Source organism: Acomys russatus, chromosome 20 (genome assembly GCF_903995435.1).
Source record: "Acomys russatus chromosome 20, mAcoRus1.1, whole genome shotgun sequence".
NCBI classification, from domain to species: Eukaryota; Metazoa; Chordata; class Mammalia; order Rodentia; family Muridae; genus Acomys; species Acomys russatus.
Genome location: NC_067156.1, coordinates 18,402,584 through 18,423,798, shown reverse-complemented (window position 1 = coordinate 18,423,798; position 21,215 = coordinate 18,402,584).

Sequence of the window (21,215 nt, the reverse complement as noted above, 5' to 3'; positions counted from 1 at the left end):
TAGGCTGAGCTTATTCCTCCTCACATATCTGGTCTTCACTTTGCTCATTCCTCCCTATTGTTGTTTGTTCTATCATCACACACAGTTTTATTTCTTCTTTCATGAAATATGTGTATGTGTGTATCTACATATATATGAATATGTGTGTGCATTTGCATATATAAATATAATTGCATATAATTTATGTATTTATATAAAATCTAGGAGCAACAAGTTGGAGAACATACATCATGTATTAAATGTTGTACAGGTTATACACTCATGGATCCACTAAGAAGAGGCCTACAGCTCACACCACGTTACAGAACAAGAAGACTAGAAGGAGAGAGATCACACGTGGTAGCCAAACTTTCGCTTCAATTACAAGACCAGAGTATGTTTGCTCCCAAAGAGAGGGGATTTGCTCGCGTGTCAGCAGAAGAGGTCTGCAGAGAGTACCTGATGATGTGGCCAGCTGTGAGGAGACTGGAGTTTCTTGTCTTGATACTTATTAGTTGTCATTGGCATCTCCAAGTAAAATATCTCACTGCATGGAGACATAGATAGAGGGGTCCAACATCCTAGTCCAAAAGGAAAGCCAAATCATGCAAACACACAGCTGATCACAAGGATACAGAAGGGCAAAGCTTGCCACAAACAGAAACCAGAAGAAATGTGCGGATCTATCCCAAGAACATGGTTGATTGTACATTGCAGTAAAATCCTTGGCCAAAAACACCACTTGGGTTTAAAGAAACCGAAATTGGGTAAAAACAAGCAAGCAAACAAGTAAGCAGTCAAGAAACCTTAGAGTTCTGAAAAGGTGAACCACAGAGATTAATGGGATCATTGGGGTAAAGGGTCTATGAGCTTATGAATAAGCAATTTTTGTGTGTTTCCAGCTACGTGAATTGTCATTTATCTGGTAGCAGTTTATTACTACATTGATTTTTAAATAAAACATTATATTCAAATAAGGTAGTTTAAGAAATATGGTTAATTTCATTTCTGGATAGGCATTGTGATGTACAGCTATAGTACTAGGATTCAGGATGCTGAGGTGGCAGGATTAAAACCAGCCTGAGCAACACGCAAGGCACCATGCTGAAACTCTAGACAAATAGATAAAATAAATAAATATGTACATTTCCATGTGCCAATGTGTCTGTGACAAGATTTTTATTTTATTTTATTTATGTCAGTGCTACTTTTAGACTATGAATTTGATACATAATGTTGGAAGCCTTCAGGAGGCTCAGTACTGCTGGCCTAAAGACTTGGCTTCAGCAAGCATAGTTCAAGTACAGGCTGAAAGATACCAGACCAAAAAATGGCAATAAGATGGGGCCCTACTGTGTGGGCACAGAGGGAAGTCAAGGTGAGGACCTACTCTGTGGGCTTCTTGGTTGTCTTGTCTTTTATACCTGTTGTCACCTGAAGTAAGTGCTGGACTTATTTCCTCAAGGGGTTTGAACAACTCAGCATAACCTACTTTCAAGAGGAAGAGACAGTCTCTTACTAAGAAACCATGTGTTCCAAATTGGATGGTTCAATTTTAGTTGATGGAGTTTGTACTTCCGACATATGAAGGATGTTTAGACAACTGCTTTAGGAATTGCAGATATTTCTGTGAAAGAAAAGCAGGAAGTATCTATCATGTGTGGAGGTAAATTTCCCTCTAGGAACTATGGCGAGTGAATTGTGTGGGAGAAAGACTTGCCAGGCTTGGTGATTTTAATGTGTACAAGTTGAAATATGGAGGAAAGAATTCAGAGGATCAAGACATCAAAGAGTGCCAAGTACTCAAAAGAATGGTGTACCACAGACAGGTATACACACGTTTATGTCATTTCTACCAGAAAGGATTTTTCACAGAAAACAAAGCAGAACACAGTCCACTTTTAAGCAAGCCGAAAAACAGACTGAGTCAGAATAAAACCAGTGTAATTTAAGTACATCATCCTGTTACCCCTCTCTACCTTCCTTCTGTTTCCAGTCATGCTGAAAATGAAGAACAAGACAAAATTCAGTCATCTCTTCCCATTCATTCACTTAAAAATTGAGAGACTCCGACTCTGTGAGTGAAAGACAAAAGAGGGATGAATGACCACACAGTATGACTCTCAGTGGTGCAGTGCCCTGTGGAATCCTTTCCTAGGGCCTGACATCTGTGAGAGTCTCAATTCTTACAGTCTGGGAAAGGACAAGGTGCAGATCCGTAAACTGTAATTGGGCAGATCCAGACAGCTCTCAATTTAGCGGATGCTCCACAAGCAAGCAGAGGCCTCCTCTGTTGACACTGATGATGGAGATGCTAGCAGAGGGCAGTGAGAGGCACTTGGCTGCCTCCCCTGGAGACCAGGCAGGGCATGCCTTCCTGGGTACTGGGAGGAAAATCCAGCTCATTAAAAGCAGAAAGTTTTCACTGACATTTTCCAACCCTCTCTACACGATTCCCCTCTTGTCTTCATTTCTCAGCCTGACCTTCTCGGTTCACCTCTGCCCCAGGGGTCAACATAACTTCATGGTTGATACTGATTTTTTTTTAACAGCAGCAATTTCAACCCAGTAAGAACTGTCCCAAAAGCACAGAAGGTATCAGACTAAAGTGCCTCTCTAACAACTTGATACACTACCTAATTCACAAAGGCATAGAGGCAGAGATGTGTTGTTTTGTTCTTAGCTTTTTCAAAGCATGAATGTTCCCATGGCCCTGCCTCACCCTTGGCTTTTTTTTTTTTTTTAAACAAATAATCACCTTTAACGTGTGATGTTTCTGAATCTAACTCACATATAAGTCTTCATATTTTTGTCAGTGTAATTATCTTTGCACACAGCTCTCAGCATAAAGTTCAAGTGATTCAAGGACTCAACTCTTTATTTCAATTCCTTTAACATGCCTTAAGTTTATCACAGAAAGTTTCAAACATAATAGAAAGTACAGATTATAGTATAAGCAATGACCATAGGCTCTTCAACCCTGCTAAGCATGGACCACTGCTATCTAACCCTGCTGCATCTCTATTCACACTTAATTTCTTATGACGTCAATAGTTTTGGGAAATTTCAAATGTTACATTTTTTTGCCTGTAAATATTCCAAAATGTATAACTAAAAAAGTAAGAGAACTAGAAAAATATGAAGTAAATAACACATATACACTCCTTGACTAAAACTATCTAGCCTTCTCTATAACCACATATCATTCTTATGTTAAAAAATGTTTAACACTACATTAATTGAGTCACAATTTAAGAAAAGTCTATTTTCTGTGGTCTTTGTTCTTTTCTCTTTTGATTCAAGGATTCTTCACATATTCCCTTTATGAAAAACTGTTTCTAAAATAATATTTTTTAGGAGGACCCAAGGAGATGACTTAGTGGGCAAAACCACTAACCACACAGCCTGACAATAATGTTCAGAACCCAGAACACACATAAAAAGTGTGATACAACACCTTGTGACTGTAATCCCAGTTCTCTTACCAGGGAGGTGGGAACAGGAGAATTGCCCTAGAGTACGCCACCCAACAGCAGAAACAGGATATTCTGCCTCAACAAGGTGGAATAACATGTTTCCCAAAGTCCTTCTGACCTTCCCAGGAGCACAAGGGACGTGGCATTATGTACATATGAACACACACACACACACACACACACACACACACACACACACTTGGTCTTATAGAGTGTCTAATGGTCTAAATTTTCTTAATGCATCTTTAAATTTCATACCTTGTTATCTCTGTCTCATTCATTTTTTTCATTGATCAAAGTTCAGCCAGGTTGGTTTTTTTCTTGCCCCCTGATTTATTTACTGCATTACTATTTTAGAATGTAGCTCTCTAAGAAGAACATATTCAGCATGATGGCTACCCCAAATTAGTCCCATAACATAGGGAAGAAGCCATTAACTCACATTAAATCTTTGGATAAAGATATTTGTGTAGTGGAAGTTTTGGTTTCTTAAAGCATCAGTTATGTTATGGTTTTGTTTTAATACCAAGTATGGGATATGGAGCTGCTTTTAGTTTATCCACAGATGATAATTCCCTCATGTGGCTCAGAGAGGGCTGTGGTCTTTGCCAGCTGCAGAGAGTTGAATTCTAAGGACCCTCCACTAACTTTTCTTTCTTTCCTACCAGGTGTTGGAGGGTTGGAAGAGATTGGGGTGAAAAGGAGATAGAGACATAGGAAACACCATTAAAATAGGTAATAAGAAGTAGCAGTAACATATTTGTGATTGGGGAAAAGCATTCTATTAGAAAGAATATAACATCCAGCTACTTTAAAAAAGAGATTTTAAAAATTAATTTATTTACTTACTTTACATCCTGATGGTAGAACCACCTTTTAAAAGTTGCCCTACCCTTATGTACTGAGCACTTTGTGACCCTGATTATTTTAAATTTCATTAAATAACATTAAGATGTATTATAAAAAAAACCTTAACTCCCCATTTCACTCAATGACCTCTGTTGTAAATCTGTTGTTCTTTTTGTAAAAACAAAACAAAATCTCAATACATTCAAATGACTAAAGACAGGAAAGCAGAATTGATAAAGAAGGCCATGGATGGAAAGCTTGAGGGAGAAATCCATCTTAAGAGGATAACATCTGTGGTGATACAAATAAGAATAGGCTCATATATTTGAATGCTTAGTCATGGGGGTTGCCATGAGAAAGATTAGGCGATTTGGCCCTGTTGGAGTAGCTACGGCCTTATATAGGAAGTTTGCCACTGTTGGTGGACTTTGAGGTTTCAAAAGACCACGCCAGGCCCCATGGCTCTCTCTTGCTGCAACCTATGGATCCAGATATAGAACTCTCAGCTGCTTCTGCCCCACCATGTCTGTCTATGTGTGCTTCCGTAATGATAATGGACAAAATATCTGAAACTGTAAGCAAGGTCCAATTGAATTAAATGCTGCATTTTGTAAGAGTTGCTGTAGTCAGGAAGTCTCCTCAAAGCAATATAAAACTAAGACAGAAGTTGGTACTAGGGGCCTGACCATACTGCTTATTGGGAGAATATCGACTTTGAGCCTTTGAATTAGGAAAGCAGTTGAAGGCTGTAAGTGGCCTTACTAGTAGAATCATGGAAGACAGTGGTCATGGCCCAGCTCAAGAGGTTTCAGAGAGGAGAAATATTAATCAATGGCCTAGAGAACTTTCTTGTGATATTTTGCTAAAGAATGTGTCTACCTTCACCCTTGTCAAAAAGTTTACCTGAGGCTAAATTGAAGAGTTGTGGATTAAAAAAAAAAAAAAAAAAAAAAAAAAAAAAAAAGACAGCCTAGTACTAACTCTACATTGTAATTTATTAGCAGTCACTCTATGGAAGATCTTTAATGTAAAGAAGCAAGCTATGTAGGAAATAAAATCTACAGTTTGAGGAGCAAAGGAACACCAGAAGTACAATGTGGCTAAGCCCAGTGCTAAGGAGATGATAAAATAAGGGAGTGCTGACCTAAGGGCAAGACCCCACCCAGATAAGCTCCTAATTTGTGAAAAGGATTTTTTTTAAAAGCTTAAGTAGTAAGGAAAACTACCAAAACCTGGATGCTGATGCAGATGTAATTGAAGGAGGGGGCCACATTCCAGCAGGAGCAAGCAGCAGAATTTGGGAAGTACAGGCAACTGGTTGTGGCTTTAGAATTAAAGATAGAAGACAGGAGTTGTGAAAGCGCCTTTCACTGCTGAGGAAAGCCTCTGAGGCCAGGCATGTGCCAAAGGTGTTGCTGCCTGGAGGCCTAGAGAGTGCGCTGCACGAAGCTGTGAAGGTAAGGCCTGGATTTCACTAGAGTCTCTAAGATGTTGGAGTTGCCAGAGTCATGGGATACCTTCCAAGAAGAGCGTAAGACTGGGTGTAGAACCAGACCAAGAGAAAAGTGTACTGCATTTAACAAAACTAGAATGAGTTGGAGTTCTGACAAATCATTTTTGCATCACACAAAGAGTTGTGGAATTTGGAGGTTGCTGTGATGGTCTTTGGTCTTGTTTTATAATTACACGATTTATCCATTTTATTATTGATGTATGATAGAACTTTTTCCAGTATTTGGTTATTATAAAGTAATATGGTCCTTTAAAACATCTGTTTGCTGACTACACCTCTATATTTTTATTTATGTGTAGACCCTAGAATAAATAAAATTTCTGTTGGTGGAGCCTAAGAGATAGCAGGGCTGGTAGGTAAAGGTACCTGCAGCCAAACTTGGCTATTTTAGTCCAATCTAGAACCCACATGGGAAGGACAGTGATGACTCCCACATGTTGTCATCCTACCTTCACACACGTCCTGCCTCCCAACAAACTAAAAATTGTAAATGTTTTCCAACTTCATTATGTGTAAAAAACATATAACCTCATGTGTACCTGTTGTTGCTGAGGAGTTTCCATAGCATTCACATTTCCAGAGGCAGCTATTTCAAGCCCTCTTCTGTAACGATCCAGCCTTACTTTCCAGGTGTCATTCAAGTTTTCTATTACTATCCAGAGGTGGTTATTTTCTCTTTTGGAGGTCTAGCAGAGCTAAAGCTTCATAGTTTTTTGCAAATTGGTTATTATCTTTAGTTAGCTGTCCATTCAAGTCTTCCACCCATTTTGATCAATGTCTTGTTTTTACTGATGCTTGCATGCTTTCTGTTAATTTTTGAGATGAGTTACTACTCAATTTGAGAAAAAAATAATTACAAGGCCCGACAGAGGAGAGGAGTTTGGCTTGTATCTTTGATTGATTTTTAAATTGTCAAATTTAGCTGATTAGTTAGCTATCATTCTAAAGATTGTTTCTCACTGACAATAAAATGTTTTGCCTAATTATTTGCACAACATTACGTTTTATCCTCTATGGTATTCTATCAACTACTTTATTGATACTGCTCCCTTATCATCATTTATTCATAACTGGAAAATGACCACCAGGGTCTGAGGCGCAGTTTTGACTGTGAAAATATTTTTTTTCTTTTATCCCTTTGTTCATGATCTCAGTTATAGTTTAACACCAGGCACCCAGGTGACCACTGGTGAATAAACCTAGCTGATTTCCATGCTGGAAGCATGAATATATACAAATTCTTAGCATTTGCTTCAAGTAGACTTACATAAACTTATTTATTTTTTGTTAGACAATAAATCAGACAAGCACAAAAGGGAGAAAAATCAGAATACTTGTGGGTCATAAATTAATTTTGATTCCCCAGACCAAAGTCTTGTTATGAAAAAAAAATATAATAGCAATTCTCCTCTTACACTATTTAGAAATAAGATAATATCACACCCAGAAAAAATGGCCTAATGAAAGTGGCATTAAAGTTTTAGGTGGTGTCATTAATCTAACCAATAATTCATCAAATTGCTACTGCTATAACTACATTGAATCTAGGTAGCAGATGGTTTTAAAAGTATGAAAATTATATTTTAGATTAGTCATGTAAGGTTTTAGTGTTAGGTATTCATTAAACTGTAAATCTTTTCCTCCTCCACTTATAACATGATGTTGAATTGTAACTGTATCCCCACAATATATCATAACTCATGAAAGTTTGTTACTCCTTACAGAAACTGCATGGGAAAGACAAAAGAAAAATGCTAAAACATTGTTAACTTGCTCATAACTTTACAATTGAAATACATTGTTCCCATTATTCCAGAAAGAAACTAATAATAGGACATTTTTCTCTTTTCTTGTGTGTCTAGAAATTATTCACAAAACATACAACACTTGGTTTGTAAAATCATAGAAGGTCTCGAATGTACTTATGCTTTTTAACAGTTGAGAAACCAGTATTAAAACATAACATGTATTTATGATTCATACTGCTAATACAACAGACATTTTAAATCCTGGCAAGTTTTGTTGGTTTGTTTGCTTGTTTGTTTGTTTTTTGATACAAGGAAGTGATGTTGAGCTGGAAGATTGGAGTCACACTGGCAGATGTGAGTCAGTATTGCAATCATGACTGAAACAAGGCCCCATTTTCTCTTGTTTGTGGACTGCCTCATCATATGGTCGAGCAGTTTGACTCATAAAAAGCATGGTATTTAAAAAATTAAAAGTAGAAATATGTCTTGCCTCTAGGGGTGTGTCTGCCACAAAATAATTACAAGGACAAGTGCAGAGACAACTGCAAAAAAAAAAGTAATTCCATGACTTGCATAGCATAAATTGTTGAGTGCTCAATTCTCGGTGAATCATACAAATAAGAACTGAAAAGTGGAGCCATCAGGTCCCAGATGACTCTTTTGGAAATGTGAAGCATAATATTAATACAAAATGCTGAAATATCAGTAAAGGAAAGTAAAACAATTGTAAAATAATAATAATAATAACAATAATAATAATAATAATAATAATAATAATAATAATAATAATAATAATAAATATCAAAAGCAGTTAAAGGAGATATAAGTATCTACTGAAATGACTATTTTCAGTAGTTTTGGAAATTTGAGTAACACAATTCCAAAGTCCATGATCACTGTGGCTATGAGCAAGGTCAAGCCATGATTAGAACAGACAACCAGGGAAATGTGTATATCTTTTCATTGTGATCTTAGTGAGAAAGAGGGATTTCATAAGGACCATCTCAGTGATTCTAATGTTTTCATTCATTTCTTCTTGTTATACATTGTTCATTTTCACTTTTGAGTAAACGACGTTAGTGCTCAGTTTGTTCACTTTTTACATAGTGTTTTTTGGTCAAAACCTTTTTGTTCACCTTTCTTGGGTGACATCTCTTTTAAATATTGATTTTGTCAGTACCTGTTACTTACTATGTATCTTACAAGGCACGAATTATATGAATGTTAATTTCCAAAGGAATTTCAAAGTGGTTAGCGGTCTTCTGTATTACTAGATAGATACTTTTCTCCCAGACGTTGTCTGTAATGCACAGCTCTCAACGGGTGAGTCAAATCTAATATTAGTGAATTATAATCACCTCTTAATGAGATATAAATCTTTTAGTTTTAAAATACCATTTTAAAGTTGTCATTAAAACATGATAGATTTTTAGTTCTTAAGACATTTAATGACTCAGTGTGGGATTGACCTAGTTGGAAGATTGATAAAGAATCAACTTATTTATGTCTCCTTAATGAACATTAAATGTCCTTCTGAAGTGATGAAGTAAAGGATACCAATACAGGGGATCTGAAGCCAAAAAAGAAAATGGGCATTAGTCAGGCATGGTGGTGCATGCCGTAATCCCAGCCCTCAGAGAGGCAGAGGCAGTTGATCTCTGTGAGTTTGAGACCAGCCTGGTCTACAAAATGAGTGAAAGGCTACACAGAGAAACCCTGTCTTGAAAGCAAAAATGAAAGAAAAGAAAAAAGAAAAAGAACATGGGAGTTATACTGACTGTTTATCTGGGCCTGAAAAAATGTGCGATGTTTCTCAAGGGGAGTTGGTCTCATAGCCCACTCTGCAGGGCTTGATAGTCCCACAGAATAAGAATATGCCATGACACTTAAAAACACAATGATCTAAAAAAAATCATAATTTGGGTATTACTCAGTATCTTCAGATATTTTCTCAGCATTGGCCCATTAGTAAAGGGGCAATAAGGATTGTCTCTGTTACTTTCATGGGATCTTGTCCTATTTCTTTCTACAATGTATGCATTTATCTCTGTTCTTCTATGCCATTATCAGTATTTTTTATTCCATATCACTAATGTTCCTCCATCCTATATACAATTAAAAGAAAAACAAATTGGTGACAGTGATCATTTCAATCTGACTTTCAATGCTTTGTATTGACTATTCATTATCAACAGTAAAATCCAGGATTGTCAATTACTGCAGGACTCTGGCCCTATTTCACCTTATTTCTCAACATTCAGAATCCTCTACCTGGGATGCAGAGTCTGGATCAGCATCCTCAGTATTATATTGTTATTCACATGTGGATGGGAAACATGAAGCATTCTGACGTATTGATGAAGTAACGTCATGATAAGAAAACAGAACCAGATATTGAGATCCAAGGAGCTACATCCTTTCTGTTCACCTCGAAAAATAGTTGGTCCATCTTTCTATCCTCAGCTTTTCAGCTTTTGATCTTCCAGCATTCTACAATAACCCTCTTTCGGTCCAAACTATTCTATGTACATCAGATCATAGAACACTTTAGATGTGTTATTCTTTGCCTACACTTTGCTTTTATCTTCTTATAGTTAACGGAGAAAGATTACAACAAAAACGGAAGAGCCATCAGGTGGCAGGAGTCAAGGTAGGATCTCTATTTATCAAGACTTTTTGAGAAATGATACCAGTAGAATACAATTACACAATTCCAAACACATACACGAGAGAGAAAGAGAGAGAGAGAGAGAGAGAGAGAGAGAGAGAGAGAGAGAGAGAGAGAGAGAGAGAGAGAGAATGAAATATGAAAGAATGATCCAATTTAATGATGTATAATTTGATTCGGAGGAATCAATTTTTACATTTTGGAGATGCCATCTCCAAAAAATGGTAGGAAATTGTCCGGATGGAAGCTCTTGCAGGAGTTGTTACATAGTCTGAAAATAGAATGTCTTCTCAGAGAAACATGACTATTTTTTATATGGTCTTTCTATTGGCTAGACAAAGATACCACACAATAAGTGACAAGCTTGTCTATATAGGAAACTGATTAAAACTGTTCTTCTCATCTGCAAAGAACCTTTCACAGCACCAGTAGATTTAAGCTTGACTAACCATTTCTGTAGCCAGGAAAAGCTGACACTCACAGTGAACATGTGGCTGGGGGACCATTGGACTGTGGGGAAAATAAGTTCACACTAAAATGTTCTATAATACAAGACTTAGAAAATCTGTTGTGTAAGTGATTGCAAATCTGAGATGTGTGTCCTCAACCAATATCATGCCAATAGTGTGCAAAGTATTGGCCAGTAAGATCTTCCCAGGTATGGTTAATGGGCAGAAATAAGTAGCTTATAACTAAAAATTGAGTGTTGATATGCAATAAATTTGACTCTGAAGTTGCTTCATCAACCTGAGCAAGTTAAACACTTGTTTTAAAAAGAATGGACAAAATTTTATGAAGGGCAAAAGGAAAAAAAAATCATGGATCTCCTCAAGGTGAGCAGCCACCCATCATCATCTTGAACAATCATCTCCTTTGAAATTAGTTGAATGAATTTTAATGAAGATTTAACCATGTTGTGATTCTGAATTAAGTGCTTCCAGAAGGGACAGAGCTATCAGTCTGGCTCTAAATTCTTAGTATAGTTCTCAAGTGGTTACAGGGGGAAAGATTCAGCTGCAATGCAGTTTTAGGATATAAACCTCAAATTGATGGAGGCAATTGCTTGCTTGATTTGGTTGATATTCAGCCAAAATCTATGAGCTCATATTCATCGGTCTTAACTATATTTACTATTACCAGACTGGAATCTGAATCATTTAGTGTGTAGCCCTAATAATAATGCTATATGACTAGGGGCTGCTTCTTCAACATTATTTCCACCTAATTTATAATCAAGATGTTCAATTAAGAATCTTAGCACTTTATGCAGTGTTAAGTCAGCTGAAAAATATGTGATTTTTCCACTTTTCATTTTTCACAATGCTGAGGAATGCATGATAATGAGACAAAATGGGGAACCAGGAAAGCAACCACTGTTGGCAGAATAATAGGAAAAGGGAGCATTTTAAGGGAAAAGCTGAAGAGTTGATTGTGCTTTGTAAAATATGTAAAGGCACAGAATTATTGCAAATATAAAGCAGCCATGTCTATAAAGCTCAGTTAATTATTAAAGAGTCCTCTCTAAAAAAAAAAAAAAAAAAAAAAAAAAAAAAATGACCAGAAAGTAGATAAGGGGACTTCCTCATTTGACTTCTGCAGCATCTACTAGAAAGTTGCTAACAGTCTTCCAATAGCTTGGCTCTCCCCACATAAATCAGCAATTTTGTTATTTCCTCCCACCTCTTGTGTTATTCGCTATATGTTAACCCAGGTTAACTTCATTTCTTAACAATTTGATCAATATTAATAAGATATAAAGAATGTTTTCCTTATTGCTAAAGGTTTAAAAAAAAAAAGCTGATTTTTTTTTTTTAATTGTTCAAACCTTGGGAGGTAGCTCCAGATGTAATTCCACCCAAGCCAAATGTTTAGAAATGTTATATTTAAGCTGCATTTTCAACCAGAGTAGATCAGAGAATCAGCTTTCAACATAGAGATATTATCTCTTCCAGGCAGCATTGATGAGTTTAGTTGACTGAATTATTCAGACAAGGGAGAACACAGTGTTTAAGAGTTAAACCCACAAAATGAATCGAAAGTTGCTTACCACTCAAGCTACCCTAACAACAACAGCGACAACTCAAATACAATATAGCATTAACTTAAAAAAAAAGTCACTTTTTGTGCTTCTTTCATCTATAGCATCAGTCCACAGCTGACCTCCTAGTGCTGACACAGCATTAATACAACTGAATTTATTTCATCCTCACCATTTATATCAGCTAGGGAACCTTCTACTTGCCTTTGTGACTGATCAGGACTCTTGAGATATTGGGTAGAAGACTGCGGTAGTTGAAGGAAGTCATTCATGAACTGGCAGCCAATATGAAACACATTTTAGCCTGTCCCTGATGGGGATTTGGGCCTTTGAGAACATACAGGAGAGAGCCTGCCTGAGACAAACTATGAAAAGGGTTGATAAGAGTCAGATAAAATAATTAAAAGAAGGTTTGCGTAGCACACCAGTCAACAGTATTAATGTCTCCACCCAGCCTTTTTCTGCTCTTTGTTTTAGCCTGCGCAGAAGGCTCCTTGATCATGATGCCTAAATTAGGAATAACATGCTTGGCACTTAGAAGCTCAGCCTTTGTTTGGTGATTCAGAAATTCTGTCCCTTCTTCCTGATTTAGTTTTAGGGTAGTGTTTGATTAAGCTTGAACTTCTAAGACGCTACTATTAATAAGATTAACAAGCACCTGAGAGAATTGCATCTAATCACCAGAGTTTAGCATTTTATTTATAAAAAGAATTGTTTGAACTATGGAAGTGTATTACCGTGACATATCTAAAGAGGCAGAAGAAAGCACTGAATAACGTGCAGTCAAATTCTCCCCTTAGTTCACACCAAGTAAGATGACTCAGAGACAGGTCTAGCCATGTGCATGTGACAAGGGCAGATTAGTGACATCTAGTTTCCCAGTGAAATTCCCAGTGTAACACATGGCATTTAAACAAGTCCAAAAAGAATTCTCAAGGACCTGATGGGGCTGATAGGCTTTTCCATAAGTATTTCCTGTTGGAGCAGCATCTGATTCCTGTGTGGATGGCTTTCAACAGAGATGTTGCAACACTCTCCTACCTAAGGAGTCTGATACTTCATGAGTCCTATGACAGTCTGCTGGAAATATTCTGGTGCCACCCACAGTGAAGGGAGCCCGAAGCTCAGACAGAAAGGAAATGTGGTTTGCTCTTTGCTTAGAAGAGACAGTGCAAATTTCTTTTCTCCCATTATGTGTAGAGGATGGAGGCCTACAGGGGTGAAAGTCTGCCTACAGAGGTGAGAGGGGAACTGGAGGTGTTGGTCCTCTTCTATTTTGCTTGAGATCAGATTTGTTCACAGCTACATAATGGGCTATCCGATCTTTCTGATCTTAGAAACACTAGAGACTCTCCTGTCTCAGCCTACCATCTCCTAGGAGGAGCACAGGAGGATTATGGACAGTTGGGCAAAGGTGACTGGCTTTTAGGTAGTGTCTGGGGATTCAAACTAAGATCATCAGATCAGGCATGCATGGCAAGCACGTTACCCGCTAAGATTGCTCTCTAGCCCGATAAATGTTTCTTAATGACAAACTCTCAAGAAGGAAGGCTCTATTTAGATAAGCTCCATGTGTGCCATTAGTAATTGAAAGGTGGCCTCTACCAAGATCAAGGTCAGGTTCCCTAAACAGTGTTTGCAGCAGACTGAATAGCTAGAGCTCCCCAACTCTATACTGGAGGTTGTCAAAAGCTTATCCTGCTTTTGGATGTCTTCACCAGCATCACCCATGCCTCAGATTGAATTTTTATGCATTCAACCTGAGATCATGCTCAGCCTTCCTAGATTCTACTTGAATTTCAAATACCAACTGGAGCTAAAATTTTAAGTGTTTAGCGGTTACCAGCCTCCAGGTATTTCTTGTTCGGAAGCTTGGATCACATAGCCAAATAAGAAAAAGTTGAAAAGGAAAAGGGGAGGGGGCAACTAGTGAAAACTACTATTTGAGAGTACAGCAATGAATCTTCAGAGCAGTGTAATTTTGCCTGTAATAATTCTGACTTCTGAAAGGACAGTAGTGTGGAGTAGGTGTGTCAGAGGTTAAAATTCTTTTCTCCCAACTGTCCTGGGTGACATTATATATCACAAATGCTTTAAACTAACTTCTTCCCCTTGACACACAAGAAATACTTAACAATTGCTTATGAAAAGCACGCCTTGACATACTGAAGGATTATTTGAAATCTTTTCATATTTGAGATAATGACTTTCAAGCACTTTCCCTCTGTGTCAATCAAATGCAAATACTTTGCTCATTATTGCAAAGGTATTAGTAATGAATATGTAGAAATTACAGAAAGGTAAAGACATACAATGAGGAAAAGTTTACCCTCTGAAAGTAAAGTCCCACCACATCTATAAGGAAGCCTCAAGTAGATTTTAAGTAGGATACTAAACCTTACTTAGTGCTTTGTCCTTATTTGTTCTGTAAAATACTATGCATGAATATACCGGAAAAAAGATGTATCCAAGGCAAGCCAAATGACCCATGTGGCCCCAGCAGACTGTTATAAGTGCCACTCATCTGAAGTCCACCTTTTATACCATGCTATTAATTGTCTTACAAGTCCCTTAAGATCTCATAGTTACCACATCTAAGAGGACACTTTTGCTAACTTTTGTCTCTGGAGTTTGTCTTTCCCATCAGTGTTGTTTCTGTATACTCTCTTAATATCTGAAGACACAACATCCTCCAGTGTCAGCACTAAGGAAGAAAAAGGTCTTCCCCAAAGGAAGGTCACTGGAGTTCGCTGACCAGCCAGTCTACTTGAATTGGTGGTCTACAATTTTGTTGAGAGACCTAAACTCAAACCATAATGGCAATAACAATGCCAAGACACCCAATGTTATCCTTTGATCTCCACATGCATTCACATACAGGTGTATACTTACTAAAAAGCATGTGCTCAAACAATTGTATACACACACGTGCACACATACACACACTAAGTTTTATTAGTAGCTCATATTTGCTTTAACAAATCTAAAACCTGCTTCTCTTCCAGGAAGCCCTTCCTGGCTATCCTATAGGACTGTGTCAACCTACACAAGGGTCCTTCTTGCCTGCATTTCATGCAATAGCATTGAATCTTCTTTTTCCCACATTTAACAAGTCACCATTTTAAAATATATTTGTCTTAAACATTTAGCAGTTTTATAATGTATCTCTCTGTTAGAATATGACCCAAATACTTACTACTAATCTTGCATACTTGGCATAAGTCTTTAATGAATGGATGAAAATTCTGATACATGCAGCATTTCAGATATGTAACTTTGAATCTGGAAAGGTAAAATGATTGAAGACATAAAATGGTTGTTACAAAGAAAATAAGGACTTTAAAATCTAAGGAGATTTGCAAATCTAACTCATTTGTTAGTTTTACATTTTTAGAGTGGGGCTATGAATGCCTCAGAATTATCCCTATATTCTTGAACTAAAGTTAATGGATTGTCTTAAATCGAAGATCTTATATATTAAATATGTGTGGCCCGGGACAGAAGGAGCTGGTATAAAAATGTGCCTTGTAATTGACACAGGATATGATGTTTCCTTAGTTTACCAACTTTTCTTCTTTTTGCCTTTTTTTCCTTTTCTTGAACACTGACAAATTTAAAAGACATTTTATATAATTTTCTCCTTCTTTATTTACTTCCCTTGTAAAATTTTAGTGTCAGAGATATAGTACATGTCTGTGTTACCATTATGTCTAATTTTCTTCACGTCATCCTTACTTCCTCCGGAATAACTTTTCCTTGTGGTAATGAAATAGCTTAGGTTGAGATTGTACACCTTTGACAATGCAACAAACAGCTCCTGAAAACAGCTACTAAGTCTGGACTATTTAGCTATTAATAAATATATTGTCTTTCATTGGCATAATTTCTTTAGAGAAGGAATTCCAGGGCAGTATTTGATATGGAGCTTCAAATCCTATCTAGCAAGATGCACAGAAAGACACAATATTTCAAAATTAAAACAAACATAATTCCTTTGGGTCAATGCTGTTTGTAAACCATGCAAATGGTTCTTCTTTATACCTATGAAGATTATGGAATAATTTTTAATTTTTTATAAAATATTAAAGTGTTTTCCTTGCGTATGTGTCTATGTACCACATGCATGCAATGTGCCCATAGAGGCCAGAAAAAGATGTTGGATACTATGGGTGGGACTTAGCTTAAACAGTTGTGAGGCACCATGTGAGTGCTAGGACTGGAAGGTTGGTCCTCTGTAAGAGCAATCAGTGCTTGTAACTGCTCAGCTATCTCTCTAGTTCTTGTACTGGAGTCTTAAAGCGTCTTTGCTGACCATGAAGTGACTGGTCTCCACTGCCACAGGTCGGGGCTTGATTATTGTGGCCTGCACAGCATTTCTCACAGTTTCTGGCTCATCTAGCTGCTGTCGAAGAGAACACCTTTGGACAGCTATTGCCTGACTAATATAAGGGGGGGGGGGAGGGAGGGAGAGAGAGAGAGAGAAGGCGAGACAGAGAGAGACAGAGACACAGAGAGAGAGAGAGAGAGAGAGAGAGACAGAGAGAGAGAGAGAGAGACAGAGAGAGAGAGACAGAAGGAGAGAGACAGAGACACTGCTACTAAGTGTTATGTTTGGCATATTCTGTTAAAATGACTAGTTTATTGTTTTTCAGGGATGAATGGGAGTGTTACAAGTTTTGGGTAAGTCTGTTCTTGAAGATACTCAGGCTCATGCTGGCGGATCCACAGGGGATGTAGCAAACTTCTCAGCTCACTGATTTGCTGGATGAAAGACTCTTCAGGTGGCCACTCAGACCATAGCAATGATCCTGGACTAGTCCTGTCCCCTGCTGCAGCCTCTATTTCAAAGTGAGTGAATCTTTTTGTACAGCTCCTGCTCTTGTGTTACCTGCCCCTCCTGATATGACTCAGTTATAAACTGAAGGAAAGTTCAGAACAATAATGTAAAAACTTAGTGTTTTCTTCCATCTTGGTTTCTAACAGCTTCCTGGTTTGAATTTCACTAATGCAAAGGCATGATTATGGATCAAAAGTCTTTGACTGGACTTTTATCAACCTCAAAGATGGGTGCCAAGTATAGGGTTGGAGACTCAGGAACAAATAAAATAAACAGCACCTTGTTGGATTCTGTCAGCATAGGATTGGGCACTGCTTCAGTTAATTTTAGTACTCCAGATTAATTTTGAAGTTAATCCGAGTGTGAATGAAGTATATAAATATATTTCCTTTCAGGACTGGGCCATGCATGTGGTTTTTATACAAGTTAAAATAAAAATTTCTAAAGTCTAATTACTTCTCCAAAGAATATAGAAAAAAGAGCAGTCCTTGTGTGGTATTTTCCTAGTGCCGTAGAACTCACTCTATCTCAAACTGTGCTTTTGTGTCCAAAAATCTCAGGGTAGCAATTATCATGGACTTGGCTTTATGATGTCTGTGGGTATTTATCCTAGGCTGTAGTGTGTGGTCTTTTACTTGCATGAACACCTTTAAGAAGAGAGACAAAGTGAAATTTTAAAAGTAGATCTTCAAAGCCTAAATAGCAAAGCAAACAGAAAGCCACTGGACTTGGCCACTTCTGTATCTTACGGATCAGACTATTGATCCATCACACATAGATTAACTCCAATGTTCTGGTACTCATTGTCTGAGATAATCTTGTCCTTGCTTGTACCACTCCACCTGGCTTCTTGGATAACAATGCCGAGGAAATGAGGGAGGCTGTGGCAAAGCCCTGGGTAAAGAGAAGCATCACTCCTTGTTTCTCATACCTCACTGTCTTCACTGCCTTTCTTCTTCCTATCTTTCACCTCTGTGTTTGCTAAAGAAAAGAATTAATAGAGGGGAAGTTTTAAGTCTTAGGCAGGTTTCATTCGCTGGGTTTTTTTTTTTTTTTTTTTTTTCTCCACTTATTCTGAGCTAAGTGGCAGGTCACTGGAAAACTATCTATATGCTAAGTTACTCTTTTGGTAAAGGCTTACTGAGGGTGAGGATTAATATTTGGTAACTGCTGAAAAGCAGCTATCTTATGTATGCTCACTTCATAAACCCTTCAAGGCTGTGCATTCCCATCTTTGGATTGAATAACAATTTTAAACGACCAGGACAATAATTCATACTCTGAATGAACACAGCCGAGATGCTTCGTTGTGTGCCTCGTTAGCTATTTCCAGTGTCGTTTTGCCTTGTTGCCTTCAGAATGGACTCACTGTACATCACACTCAGGAAGAGAGTTTCCCACTGTTTTAACATGTTTTAACAATCTCTGCCATATTCTTCTATCTATAAGTATACCTGAAATGTCATCACATTCTTGTTAACTACACCTTCTTCCTTGGCTGGCTGCGGGTTGCATTTTTTTTTTTCTAGTTTGAAAGGAATAGTCATGTGAGTGGATACATACAATTGTTGCATGATATAAATGCAGTTGTGACAGTTACACATGCCCAAATTCACGGATTTGCTTATTAATGAGGCAATAGCCATGAGGCTTCCTGGTGACCCTGTTGAGATTATGTTTTTAATAATTTATTCATATTACATCCCGATTGTTATCCCTTTTCTTGTATTTTCCCATTCTCCCCATCCCTCTCTCTTTCACCCTATTCCCCTCCCCTAGGACAGAAAAGGACCTGTTCCCCCACCATGTAGCAATTATTTAAGCAGTATTTTAGAATATTCCTCAATATGGAAGCTACTATCTGTTATCTATAAAGTTATTTTTTCATTAGGTAGGTGACCTCTGATTATCTGCATAATACAAATACTCCTTTCATCATTCAGACAGTTGTTTGCTATGACACCTGTTTCAGATATAATAGACCATTTAATATGTGTGTGAACCTAAATTCAATCCCTCAGACTATAATGAAATAACAAACCAAAGCAAAGTGATTTAAAATAAAGGAAATAGATCTAGGGACCACTCCTCTTTTCCTCATAGAGTTGGTACTTGGTTGGCACATCATTTTTAGTTCCTCAACTTTATACATTTCTCATGCCAGTGGTCCATTTGTCTGTCTATATTATGAACACCAATCTCTGTTCATGCTCTAGGAATCAGTAAAGAAAAAGTTCATGCCCCAAAGAACTTGCATGCTGTATGATAAAACACACTAGTAGAAGAAGCCTGGAAGGCAGTTGGTTTCTAGATTGTGGCTGTCTACCTGTGGTGTGCTGGGTGGTGGTATGGGCATTTATTCCTATGTATTCTCTTAGAAGTATGAAATAAACATATATAACAGGAAAGGCATTCTGTGTAGAGATTCATAGCCAATTGTGAGGCGCTATGGTCGGTAAAGGAATGTTAAGATAAAAAGGAAGACAATACAGACAGAGGTGTGCTATATGATGAGATGACAATGGTGGCATTTTTTTTTTTCTTTTCTATGGAATTGAATTGATCTGTATATGATGGATTGAAGAATGGGCTTTGTGTATTTTATAGGAATGAAGTACTTATTATCACAAGATCTCTTTTTCTTAATACATATAGCATATATACTAAGGGAGAAATGACCCTCCCCAGCTTCTTGGGCATATAGGAAACAGGCTTCACAGAGTCTGGGCATCCAATAAAGCTTAGTTGTTTAGGGGTTAAGATGTTTTTAGGTCTAGATAGATGTTTTAAGTTGATAATGACAAGGTGTGATGGAGACTGATTTACATTCAGAATTTTAGACACACCAAGATAGGAAAGATGTTTTCTTCAAGGCTGTCAAATACTAAGAACGTAACATTTATATAATTACTGATCGTTCTATGGTTCTTCTTTGCTATAGGTAGTTTGTTGTATATATGTGGAATAATATAAATGTATATGTAAAAATAAGTCTCATTGGTAAGAGATGACTGTGAAAGGGTATTCTAAGTGTGTGTTTCTATGAGAAAATCATGAAAGCTACATAGAGTCAGGATGGAAGTGAGGAGATGACTGTGAGGGCAGAGGCTGGAAAGCCTGCAGATCTGACTAACGGGGTATGGATGGCCAGAGGATATGCTCTGAGATGAGATGCTAGATTTGATATCTCAGGCATACTGTTGATGGCGGCGCCTGGACTTTAGTGGGATTTGCTATCCCATATGCGGCTAAGATCATTCCACCTGAGAAGTAATTTAGAGGCGAATGTGTTACCTAATCATCTGACCTGAGACTCTCTAAGGTTAAAGGTGACCTATGTAAGTGCTCAACTGGACCCATTCCCGAGGCAATGTGCTTATTGATTTTTTTTTTCATTTTATTTCACAGCATTTTATTCTATATTTTTTGCTTTTCTTTCTTTTCTATCTTTGTACTATATAACTATGTTGTGTGTTCTCATCTCAAACAAAACAAAACAAAACAAAACATTAGGAGCTCTCATTTTAAAGTAGTCTTTAAAGTAGCCAAAGAAAAGCATTAGTTGGTGTAAAAAACAATAACAAGAAATAGCAAGGAAGTACTTGTAATTACTTCTAGCCATTAATAAATGAGGGCGCGAATGAGTGAATGGATACATTAGCATTTTAAAGGAAAGAGGCTGCATGAATTTTAATGCATTTATTTATACACAGTATAACTCAAACCTCAATGATAAATTACTCAGGATTACATGGCTTATTGGTGAATTAAATGAGACCAAGTCCACATACTATGGCCAATTCAGTTTCTATAGAAGTTCCTTAAATACATGATCTGAAGCACAAATGTAGGTAAAAGATCAGAAATAGAGTTTAAATTAAAAATTTGATGTTGTTTATTATGTAACTTCATGTGTAAACTGAGAAAAAAATCCACTTTTTCCCTCAATATTTTAAACTATATTCATTTCTACATCTTCCTTCACAATAGAAAGGCATTAAGCCACCATATCAGTTCATGATTTTTCTAAGTGAATTACTAACTAGGGAATACTAAATGTAAATCAAACACTTCCCACAGTGGGTTGAGGAAATCCATGGTCAGATG